Source organism: Malus domestica, chromosome 15, assembly GCF_042453785.1.
Source record: "Malus domestica chromosome 15, GDT2T_hap1".
Taxonomy (NCBI): domain Eukaryota; kingdom Viridiplantae; phylum Streptophyta; class Magnoliopsida; order Rosales; family Rosaceae; genus Malus; species Malus domestica.
In genome coordinates, this window is record NC_091675.1 from 33,112,397 (window position 1) to 33,125,388 (window position 12,992).

At 39.5% G+C, this 12,992-nt stretch overlaps 1 pseudogene; it reads left to right on the forward strand.

Annotated features, from left to right (window-relative positions):
- The first annotated feature begins 9,719 nt into the window (after positions 1-9,719).
- On the forward strand, positions 9,720-10,608 carry LOC139191872 (lysophospholipid acyltransferase LPEAT2-like; annotated as a pseudogene).
- Positions 10,609-12,992: the final 2,384 nt, after the last annotated feature.

The following is a 12,992-nucleotide window of genomic DNA, read 5'->3' on the forward strand; positions in this document are numbered from 1 at the left end:
ACTGGTTATCTATCCAAGTCTTGGTCAAGAAGGATTTTCGAATCTTTATTGGTAGAGGTCATCTTATTAGCCTTTTCGGCGAAATGGAGTATTACAAATTATTACATTCGACACATTGAAAGCCAAATTTTATATTGAACTTCGCAAAACTAGCAGCCTTGTCTTCAGGCTCTAAAACCCAAAGGCCGAGAGTGTTTTTTCCTCAGCTGCAGTCGCGAGATTCAGAAGTCAGCAGCGCACCCAACGCAACATCAACATATTTTACTCCTCGGCCAAGCTCGGTCGACGAGTTGGCACGCCCCGCACACAACCGAAGGATGTAGTTAACTCATAGATTACTCGGCATGTGCGCCACATAGGCTTGGTAGTTTTTAGGGTCAACACCTCCTAAAGAAAAAAAAAACATTAAGAAAATTTTATTAATCAATAATAAAAATAAATTGTATAAAATTTCAAAAGTACTATACTTTTACCTCACGTCGTGCCTCAAGCCTATACGAAAAGGGCTTCGAACCGGAATGGTGGAGAAGTGTCTTTGACTCTCGAGCAATCTTGCCAGCAATAGATTTCTTCTGTGAAAGACATAATATAGATGTTAGTGCGACTATTTGAAAGCAATTATTTTAAAATGCTTAAAAAATAACTAAAACGTTAATGAATTATTATTAAAATATTATGTACATACCACAAATTTTGGGTCCGTAAAATGGTTGCAGAGCCACTCCCAATCCTCTGGCCGGTCTGCCAACTCGGATGGGCAACCCTGTAAGCGAACAATCTTCGAATCACCTCATTTCTTAAAATGCGCATGAAGATCGCTCTTCCAATTTTTGTACCGGTTTGCGAAGGTCTCATCTAAGTAGGTAATGACCTCGGGGGATATGTCCTTAAAATCAAAATTGACCTACAAATATGAAAAACAACAAAATAATAGTAAGAAATTTAATAATATTAAGATAATGTTTATAATATTTGTAAACATAATTGACAAAAAAATGATAAAAGGCTAAACATTAATATGCTAACCAACAACTTGTCTCACACCAAATTCCCACTGCATAGGACAACAATTTTTAATAACATAACCACAGCTAGTAGCGACGATACTATGTTGCTGTGAGGTAGCTGCTCCACGATGTCACGAGTCATATGCAATCTTAACCATGGTGTTTGTACTTGCCCGGGCCAAGGCCAGGGCCATGGTTTATGTGTATGTTCACATCACACTGTACATTCACTTTGGATCCATTGTAGGTGTCAGTCCTATCCTAGATTGCTATGGGAAATTAGGACTCGTATGTGAAGCGCATAGTGCCAGTATTCACGTGATTGTAGCACTAAAGCGTAAATTATTACACCCAGTCCTGTTTATGTCAAAATACCTCTGCATGAACTTGTGTGCCAGCATATGTCGATGAGCGCTCGATATGAAATGTTTGTTTATGTAAGATTATGTGATTACTAGATGTTAGATGTTTATTTAACGTATTGAATTATTGAGATATTGCAGTCTATGGTAAGTATTTTCATACTATACGTAGTATGTATATTTTGGAAACTATACTTGTTTTACAACGAGAGGTTATTATGTTTTCAAAAACGTTTTTACAAAGCTTTATTTTTAGGTCCACTCACTGTTGTTTTTCGCTACTCCAGGTTTTAGTAATTGAGCTTTGTGTCGACGAGGATCCTTGGCAAATCTGAGAATAGATGGTTAACTTCGATGGTATAATTCTCATTCTACTTTTACTGTACTTTACTTATGCTCTGACATTACGTGTGAAATGGTTTCATTCCCGCTCACAAGCACACTCTTATATTTAGTTACTTTTAGGTTTAAATTTATCCACATTTTCCACATCACTACACTTTATGGCTTTGTCACCCTCTGGGTGTCGGCCAACACAGTTTGATTCGAGGTCTAAGTGGACATCCCGGGTCGGGGTGTGTCAGTTAGCCCTCTTTTATATTTAGGCACTTTTAGGTTTAAATTTATTCACATTTTCCGCATCACTACACTTTATGGCTTCGTCACCCTTTGGGCGACGGCCATCTTAGCTCGGTTTGGGGTTCAAGTGGACATCCTAGGTTAGGGTGTGTCAGTTAGGTATCAGAGCATAGGTAAAGTATAGAAAAAGTGGAATGAGAATTATACCATCGAAGGTAACCACCTATACCAAGATTTGCCAATGATCCTCGTTGACACAAAGCACAGTTACTAAAACCTGGAGGAACGAAAAACAAGGGTGAGTGGGCCTAAAACTAAAGCTTTGTAAAAACCTTTTCAAAAACATAATAACCCATCGCCGTAAAACAAGTATAGTATGAAAATGCTTACCGTAGCCTGCAATATCTCAATAATTCAATTTATCACAATATTTCGTAAATAAACATCTAACATCTGGTAATCACATAATCTCACATAGACAAACATATCATATTGAGTGCTCATCGGCATATGCTAACACACAGGTTCATGTAGAGGTATTTAGACATGAATAGAACTGGGTGAAATAATGATTTACGCTCTAGTACTACAATCACGTGAAAACTGGCGCTATGCGCATCACACACGAGTCTATAGCAATCTAGGACAGGACTGGCACCTACAATGGATCCAAAGTGAGCGTACGGTGCGATGTGAACATACATGTGAAACCTGGCCTAGACCCGGGAGAGTACAAACACCAATGTAGCTCACAATGAGCAGATAACATATATATGATCATGCAGGGATAAAACGATAATTCTAGTCAACATAATACTATTCAAGACCGTGACTATAATTTTGGCGTCCCATAATACTATGCATACCTATGCATCTCGTAGGACGTAAAATAATTTCATAAATTCCGTCAATGCACTAATTCTTATACTAGATTAATCTAATCTAGGCGTTAACATAGAAAATCCTTATTAAATATATAAATGGAAGCTAAATGAATATATAATATTTAAAAATAAAGACCCACTCACATAACCATAGCTTGCTTGCTCTCGATAAGCCTTGTCTTTCATCGATCCGAATAAGCGTGTACCTAGGGGTGGGTACGGGCCGGGCCGGGCCCAATTTTGGAGGAACCAGACCTTACCTGTTTTAAAAAGTAACGAGATGGGTCGATCCAGGTAGAGAGATTTTAAATTTTGGAATCAAACCTAACCTGGCCCATTATTTACTGGACCTACCCCGCCCCACAGATCCAATTTTTTTTTTAATATAATTTATAAACTATGACGGAAGCTGAAGTGTCGAACGATCGTAAGCCGCCCACCGTTTCCCTAAGCGGTGAGACAGTCGTAAATCGAAGGATCCGTTGGCTTAACAACTCTGCAGAACAAAAAAATTCCAAAATTGGTCCAAAAATTAACCAAGGTTTTCCAATCCTTCGTTATAGGGCAACGAAAATCAAAGCAATTACAAAACCCAGATCTAAAAGCAATAGGGGTTTTCAATGAATAAAAAGCAATAGGGTTTTTCAATCTCGTAATTTCCCAAAGCAATCAAAATACACAGAAAATATATCAAGATTAAGAAAAGGGTAAACAGGACTTACACACCAGGAGCAGAAGGAAGAGGGAGATCAGAGGGAATCGAACCACCATGGAAGTCCTTGAGTGTCATGGTCTCACTCTCTTCTTCTACATTTTTCTCTCCCCCGCCTCTCTTTCTCTGTCTCTACTTTCTCTCTCAAGATCTTCCCTTTGATTCAATTTGTAGATTTTGTTAGGAGATTGGGATTGAAGAGGACAGAGATTGGAAGGAAAGAGAAGAAGCATAGGTGAAAAGCTTAGGAACCTTGATGATGGGCAACAGACGGGACAACTTGGTCTCGGACAAGAATAAGAGAGAGAAAGTGATATACGGTAGAGAGTTAATCAAGGACCCAAGGTAGGAAATCAACCGTTCGGGCCGGGGGCCCATTTTTTCCAATTTCTAGAACCGACCTGCCCCGTTATTTACTTGGACCCGTCCCGCCCCGCCCCGTTTTGTATTTATAATTTTTGGACCCGCCCTGTACCTGCCCCAAACTGTGATTACCCGCCCCGACCCGTTTGCCCACCCCTACGTGTACCTATACCAAGTCACATTGACTTAGCAAAATACTTAAAACACAATTATACACAAAATGGGTAGATTATAGATAATTTGTCAAAATTTCCATTTTACAAAATTACCCCTAAAACTAGAGGTAATTGCAAAATTGCCCTAATTTCATAATAACAATACCAAACAGCCCTAAAGCTTCAACAAATCTTTCATTTTGATCATTGTTGTAAAAACAGTACAAGAAGATCGTTATTTTTCGAAGATTTCTCAACATACCAAGCATATACTATATGAATTTGAAGTTAGGAACAAGGGGAATAAAATATACCGGAACCAAGGCCCCCCTTAAATGGCCGAGGAAGTCGAATTTCGCTAGAACGTCGGGCATGCAAGCTCTCTTGCTCCTCGTGACAAAGGAGGTTAGAAGCGAGGACCTAGTTTTACCTAGAACGACGAGGTTTCGAAAACCGTTGTCGGAGTTCTATACAAGAATAAAAGGAGGCATATCAAGGGTTTTCAGCTCATGGTGTGGTTTCTAAGTTCACAAGCAAGCTTGAAACCAAGCTAGAAAACAGAAACTGAAGTGAGAGTGAGTAGTATGGAGGCTTATCAAGTCGATAGCTTGAGAACTCATCGGGGTACGTGATGAACAGTGGTGGAACATAATGCGCAAAGCTAGGCTTGGCTTTGTATCCTTAGCAGACTGTATGAGGGTGTTGGCAGTTATCAATGTGTGTATAAAGGGTTTCAGCAAGTGGTGGTGATGGTTTTTCTTTACTTGGATATAAATAGAGAGTGCAGAGAAAGATAGAGACGGTTAAAAGAGAAAGTGTGTTCAGTGAGGTAAAGAGGAGTGAGGCTTGAGTGTAATGAGAGTAAGTGAGGTGTGGACGAGAGGGAGAAAGGAAGCAACGGGAGAGAGGGTGAGAAATGTGAGGTGACAGACCAAAAAGAAGGAAAATGATGAAGTGATGTGTGTGATGGAACAAGTGTGGGTTTCTAAAACCCAAGATAAATATTATTTTAATGTCCCACTTGTCCACAACCCATATGATGTTCAATTTTTCAAACCTATGCATGCCTTGAGTCTGCACGAAGGTCATCAGACAAACAAGACCAAGGCAACCTACTGCACGAAGCCACAGTTCAAGTTTTGAAATTATCCTGGTAATTTTACACAGTTTCAGACATAACTAATTCGTTACAATTCTGAATTGAGTTCCATTTGCAGTCACATGTTTGTAGAAAAGAGTACTATTCAAAACTATTAAAATAAGAGTGGAAAAGTGAAGGGAAGATTGAGGTCCACGTGGAAAGGCTACGTGGCATCTCAAGGGCATTTTGATAATTTCATTACTATTGAAAATAAAATATAATAAACCTCGAGATGGGATGTCATAATCTACCCCATTTAAAAAATTTCTTCCCCAAAATTTGAAATAAGTAGCTTTACATAAAAATACTCAAAGATAGGAAGAAAATTATATAATGAAGAAGTCAAGCTAGAGTGGTTGCATAAAAGAGAATGTCATTCCATCGCGATCGGATTGCAATGACTCCTCTTTCATGCCTCCAAAGTCAAACTTTACTTCTCCTTCAGTATAGTACTATAATATAATACCTTTATAAAAACATAAAGTCAAAAATAGATATATAATAACATAACGTCAAAATACGTATATAATAGACTAAAGTTAAAGTAGTTGTATTGAAATCAAAACTGAACATATAAAAAATTCACCTATGCAGTCGTAGCGTCACGTACTTCGAGAATAAGTGTAGTATGATTGGGTCAAGCCAATAGATAAACAAATAAATAAACATGCTAATCTAATCATACATACTTGTCCATTTGTTTAACGAGTTCAATGAATAAGTTATCGATACTACAGTCTGCATCCCGTAATACCGATAGTTCACTATTATCCCAATAAGCGAGTAATAAATTCCCAAGATGCAATATTACCATCTTGCCCCCATTGGAAAATACGCATAAATCAACCGAATAACGGCTCGATTGCGCTCACGTACTACCCTCTCGGTGACAATGTCAATAACACACAATTTTGCTACGTCATAATCTTTATAATTCAAATACTTGTTCGCAATACTTATCTATCAATCATGTACTGTGCATAAAATCTCTATACATCGGCTCAAACGGTACCATAGCCAAACCAGAATAATAACCTATGTTGTAGGCAACTTAAATAAAGATATGTGTCTATCATAACCAGGCTAAAACTGCAAAATAGACAAAGGCAATATGTTCTCCAAAGTTCAGATGGTTCATTTAGACTGGCTTTTAGACTGAGGGTGAAATGTGGTATTGAATAACAACTTAGTACCCATGGCTTTCAAAAAGACTTCCAAGACTTGGAAGTGAAACGCGCATCACAGTGAGATACAGTAGTGACATGCACACCATGTAACCAAGCATTGTAAGTCACATATGCCTCAACAAGTAAATTCATTTTTCTTTCGGGTTTAACGAAAAACTACGTCGAGAAAGCTAAAAGAACACTTCAGAATTTGAGGCACAACATCTCGCTACAATGATAGCCTCCAGGAGATTCAATCACCGACGGTAAAGATTCGTTTAGGAGAGTATTTGTTAGGTGATTGAAGAATTAATGGTCACAACTAAAACTGTCAATGTCAACGGCTCTTTTAAGCAGTTTGTCTGCGTAAAAGAAATACAAAGTGCAATATGGTAGACACGTACCCACGGTTGATTGAAATGCTTTCCAGCAGAAGAAGATGAATATAAAATCACAGTCAAAGTAAATGTTGATCGAAAAGCCAAGAAAATCAGATAAATTCAAGAATAAGAAAATTTTCCAAGTAGTCTAAAATGTAGTCCCTCTGCACCAATGGAAGGTAAGCTGACTTGTCAAGTTGATAGATAATCAACGAAACATCATCATAATATCCACATGAACAAGATACCTCATACTGGGAGCTTATGGTGATATTTCCCATCTCTATTCAGACATAGTAAGTGATTATAACCACTCAAACGATTTCTTTAGGATTTGTAAGTAACGTCATATCAATACTCATGAATTCCAGCTACATTGGGATAGGACATGTTAAAGGTGTTCAAGGGTAGATATGTCTTTTGTTATGGTAAACAGTAACTACGTTTGCACAACCTGGATGATACACGATAGTGCAATCATAGGCGTTGATTTGGTTCTTCCATCATCGCTGTCAGAAATTTAGTTTCTTTCAAATGAAGATGCATTTGAGAGGTCTACGGTTGGTAAATATTTTAGACACGTTTCTCCACAGATAAGTGTCATCCGATTTTCAAATGAAATGATAATTGTTGACTTTAAGTCATGAATAAGATGGTTCATTTCGTACAGTTTCAACCATTGGGAAACATACGCAATACTCCATCATGCTACACTAATAAACAACTAATATATCCTGTTGATGCACAAAACCGGATGGTTCTTGGAAAAACATAAATCCGACCATGAATCTGCAAGAAAGTAAAGAACACAAGATGTGTCGTGGTTCACCCCAATGTTTGGGCTACATCCACAATGATATTGTATTTCTTTGTTTGTGAGAGGATTGTGAGGGAGAAAGAGCTTCTCTGTGAGGATGAGAGCTCTGAATATGAGAGTGAGCCCTCCCTATTGCGAGGGTGAGGAGTCCCTTTTATAGAATAAGGGATCCTCCCCTTTTTACATATTTGCCCCTTCATTTATTACATAATTATATTTGAGTCCCCCGAGTATTTATATGAGATCTAAATACGGAGGCCTTAAGTATGGTACAAACAGTAGTCCTCCAAGTTTTCAGTCAAGAGAGTCTTTTAGCTGGAGACTTGAAATTCAGTCTATGTGTGGGCCGAAGTAACTAGATGTTCTCTAGAACTGAATACTTGATATGAGGCGGTGCTCAATGTGAAATGATGCTCAACTAGAAGTAGCACATGTTGCGAGGCTGCTCGGCTTGTGGCTTATGTTGCCTTGGTTGGCTCGGCTTGTGGCGTTGAATGTGAGGGAGTCCCTTTTATAGAATAAGGGCTCATTCCTCAATACATAAATGATGGGCTAGAGTTGATGCTCGCGACGAGACTGTTGCTCAGCAGGCGGCGATGCTCTCTAATGAAAGTGAGGGAGTCCCTTTTATAAAATAAGGGCTCGCTCCTTAATACATAAGTGATGGGTTATGAGTGATACTCGCGGTGAGGCGGTTGCTCAGCTGGCGACGATGCTCTCTAATGATGATGAGGGAGTCCCTTTTATAAAATAAGGGCTTGCTCCTCAGTACATGAATAATGGGCTAGAGTTGATGCTCGCGACGAGGCAGTTGCTCAACTGGCGACGATGCTCTCTAATGATGATGAGGGAGTCTCTTTCATAAAATAAGGGTTTGCTCCTCAATACATAAATAATGGGCTAAGTCCTCCAAGTATTTTTTATGAGGCCATTGTGGAAGCTCAATATATGGTACATAGTGTAGTCCCTCAAGTTTTCAGTCAATAGAGTCTATTTGCTGGATACTTCAAATTTAATCCATGTATGGGCCGAAGTGGCGGTTGTTTGGAGGCAGTATTTGTATACCCTACATTGAAGCTTTGTAGATCTTGTATTTGTACCATACTTAGGGCCTCCGTATTTAGATCTCGTATAAATACTCGGGGGACTCAAATGTAATTATGTAATAAATGAAGGGGCAAATATGTAAAATCAGGAAGAGCCTTTATTCTATAAAAGGGATTTCCCAGCCTCACAATAGGAAGGGCTCACTCTCATATTCAGAGCTCTCATCCTCACAAAGAAGCTTTCTTTCCCTCATAATCCTCTCACAAACAGAGAAATACAATATCAGTATGGACGTAGCCCAAACATTGGGGTGAACCACAATACATCTTGTGTTCTTTACTTTCTTACAGATTCACGGTCAGATTTACATTGTTCCAAGACCCCTCCAGTTTTATGCATCAACATTTGGCGCCGTTTGTGGGAATCGACACGAAAAGCTATGTCAGTTCTCTTTCATTTTTTTCATCTCACCACCATGAATCTGCAAAATCACAAAAACCCAGAAACAAAAAAAGAAACCTACTTCGTGTCTGCCTTCTTTTATTGTGGGGGTAATCTACTCTGTATATTTCAATCACACAAAAAAACAAGAAAAACCCAAAAAAAAAAAAACCACCCTCAAATTTCTCTCTCTGCAAAAAGGTGAAAATCCTACAATAGTACTTCTGAACGCTAGATTTTCCTGATTTGAATCCAATTTCTCTGCTTCTCGATGGATGTGTTGTTGGAATTGAGCAAATGGGCAAGTGGATTCATCGTCCCCGCTGTAGATTCTGCCGTTAGGAAAAGCTTCCGAGCCCGTCGTCTCTGCCATTTCACTCTCAACCTTCTCCTTCTAGGAAGCTAGTGCTGATCGAGCATGCTTTGACAACAATCGGGTCTGACCAAACCTCTTTGGGGATCAAATAACACAAAACCAGAAGCTCTCTCTCTCTACATCCATCCATGGCGACGATCTAAAGCGTCAAGGCTAGGCAGATCTTCGACAACCGTGGCAATCCCACCGTCGATGTTCACCTCTCTTTATCTCTCTCTCATACACAGGAGCTTAGTGTGTAGCTTCATCTGCCATACTGCTACTGTGCTCGTCCCTAAGAAAACACACACAGAGTAATGGCAGACCACGGTATCACCTCCCCCCTCCTCTCTCATCCACCTTCCGATCACTCCCACTTGATCCTCACCATCCAAGACGACACCGATACCGATAGCCACCATAATGGCACCCACACTCATCAGAGCACCAGCGCCCACTACCACCACTCTCGCAACCCTTTTACGTTTCTCAGGTCTGATGGGTTCACCGTGCCCGTTTCCACCACCGTGGACCCGTTTCAGAACCACACCCTGGAGATTACGGGTGTTTATGAGTGGTTAAAGATCAAAATTTACCTGCTCGTCGCCCTGGCTCTGCTGGTGCTGTTTGGGGGTGTCGTTGGTGATTGGGTTTTTGGCGACGAAATTGGCTCTTCAGGGGTGGAAGGATAAGAATAACCCTATGCCTAGGTGGAGGTGCAGGATTATGTGGATCACTAAGGTCTGTACTCGATGCATTCTCTTCGCTTTTGGCTACCACTGGATAAGACGAAAAGGAAAACCAGCTCCTAGAGACATTGCACCAACAGTCGTTTCAAACCATAGCAATGCAGATGATATATGTTAATAGGTTTTCAGCATTATCAAGGAAGTAAGCCGTTAGTGAAATCAAGAGTTTTGGGTGAGGAGCAGACTTGTAAAATGGAAAGAAAGAAAAGCACTCTGATGAGGTTTTACAGCTGGAGTACACCAGCTGGTGTTCAGATCTCGTGTTGTATACTGACCTTACACAGATCTCATGGTGGAGGTGGGATGGCATTTGCGCTGCTCACGCATGCTGTAAACCTGCAATGCAGCAGGAAAAGAAAAAGGGAAGAAAAAGAATACAAAAAGGAAAAAGCCAGGATTATACTTTCACTTTTGTCGACCACCAAAGCAGAAGATGCCATCAACTTTTGAAAAAGAAAACTTTCATCATGCATGTTCCCACTTTTCTGAAGAAGCCACTGGAATACGCAAATGGAAAAAGATCTGCAACAACCTAGTACGTAGTAGGTGCAGTACGCACCAATGATCTGCAAATGTCGAAACCTTTGTTTTGAATGATGTGATTTATTTTTCTTACCTTTCGGAGACATCTGTATAAACCCCATCAGAGGGTAATCATAAAATAAAAAAATAAAAAAATAAAAAAAAACGGCAAGCCCAAAATAATGGGCTGGAATGTTATGTGGAGGGTGAAGGCCCATATGCCCAAAAGAGCTAGGCCCTCTATTATCACCAACCAGGTGACCAAAAGTACGTCCAATACTACAAAAAATTATTCGGCAGCCTGCCGCTATTACCACCAACTAGGTGATCAAAAGTACGTCCAGTACTCCAAAATTATTCGGCACCTTACTGCTATTATCATCAACCAGGTGATCAAAAGTACGCCCAGTACTCCAAAATTATTCGGCAGCCTGCTGCTATTATCATCAACTAGGTGATCAAAAGTACGTCCAGTACTCCAAAATTATACATGAGCATCACTCATGTCAATCATACATAAACATTCATGATCATCACTCATGTCAAATCATACATAAACATTCATGACCATCATTCATGTCAACATTCATGAGCATTACTCATGCCAACATCCATGATCATCACTCATGTCAATTAACATAAACATTCATGAGCATCACTCATGTCAATCAGCTTCAAAAGCTTCATTTACAGAGCTCTAGCTTCGAAAGCTTCATATACAGAGCTCCAGCTTCAAAAGCTTCATTTACAAAAGCTCCAGCTTCAAAGCTTTACTTGCAAAGCTTCACCTACAAAGTTTCAGTGCAGGGTATACAAATACCGCCTCCGAACAACCACCACTTCGACCCATACATGGATTAAATTTGAAGTCTCCAGCCAACAGACTTTATTGACTGAAAACTTGGGGGACTACACTATGTACCATATATTGGGCTTCCGCAACTGGGCCTCATAAAAAATACTGGGGGAACGTAGCCCATTATTTATGTATTGAGGAGCGAACCCTTATTTTATAAAAGGGACTCCCTCATTTTCATTAAAGAGCACCCATTATTCATGTATTGAGGAGCGAACCCTTATTTTATAAAAGGGACTCCCTCATGCCTCTGAGAATAAATCACTGACCCCAACAATGCATAGAACACATCCAAGATGAGATGTGGTCTCGTCTCATTATCAAATGATCAGCAACGTATCCCCAAGACAACTATGATGTCTCAGGTTAAAAGATTACTTACATTATTCCAACCAGTAGAGTTACTTGCTTGACATGTGAGTAGACCTCTATGCAAGTACTCTCGTTTGATTGTGTTCAGTGAACTCATTCCCATAATGAGCACCTACATACTTGTCTTAGTGTCACTACACGAATGGCATGAGACTTTCCATCCTTCCCATTAGAAGGGGATATAGTATGTACTGGTCTGTGTATTGTCAGTGTCCCTCCAACAATCCTATGACCAGGAACCTTTTTGGACATCATGGTTATGTGAAGAAGGTCTCTGCAATCTAACATCATTAGATTACTTCTTCCATCAATTCATTGTCCATGGATTCACCTTTTAGGACGTATATCGTTTATTGAGATAGTCCTAATGAGTGACTTTGCCATTTGATGTATTAGAGTTTTCCATACGTATAGACATTGTCCTGAAAGGTTTCTTCCAAAGATTGACTTTCAGGGCATATCTCCAACAATCTCCCACTTGCACTAAAGTCAATCAGTTTTGCATCTTATAGATGCTTGTCGAGTGAACTTGAGCTCGTAGGTTAACTAAGTTATGCATTAATCCTTTTAACTTAAAAGAATTTACTTATTAAATGTTTCCAAAACATTTAATGTTGTCTCTTCTTTGTGTTCAAATACTTTGATGAGACCTTGATTCCATGGCTTGAGCTATCGCCCCATTACGTCGTAGTATCCTACTAACGACCTTATGGTTTCGATTCAATCATTGGTTCATAATGAACCCTGTCTATTCGAAACACCTTTTGAAGCAGTTTCTAAAACTTTAATATATATCGACATATATTTCGTTTGTATACTTTATACAAACTTTGCTCCAACCTCGAGACCATTGTAGTACCATACTATCAATACTTTCATATGATTAGTACTTCATCCACCATGAAGTTCCATTTGTTAAAATGGGTTGTTGTCACTTTGGTTTATAACCTAAGTGAATGCACACTTCCAGAGTCTCATTCTGATGTTCCTTTCTCAAAGGTAATAATATTCTATCAGTTGCTATGGTTCTGATCTTGGGCCATAGTAATATCTTAAAGTGACAACCCTTATGGTTTTTCACTTT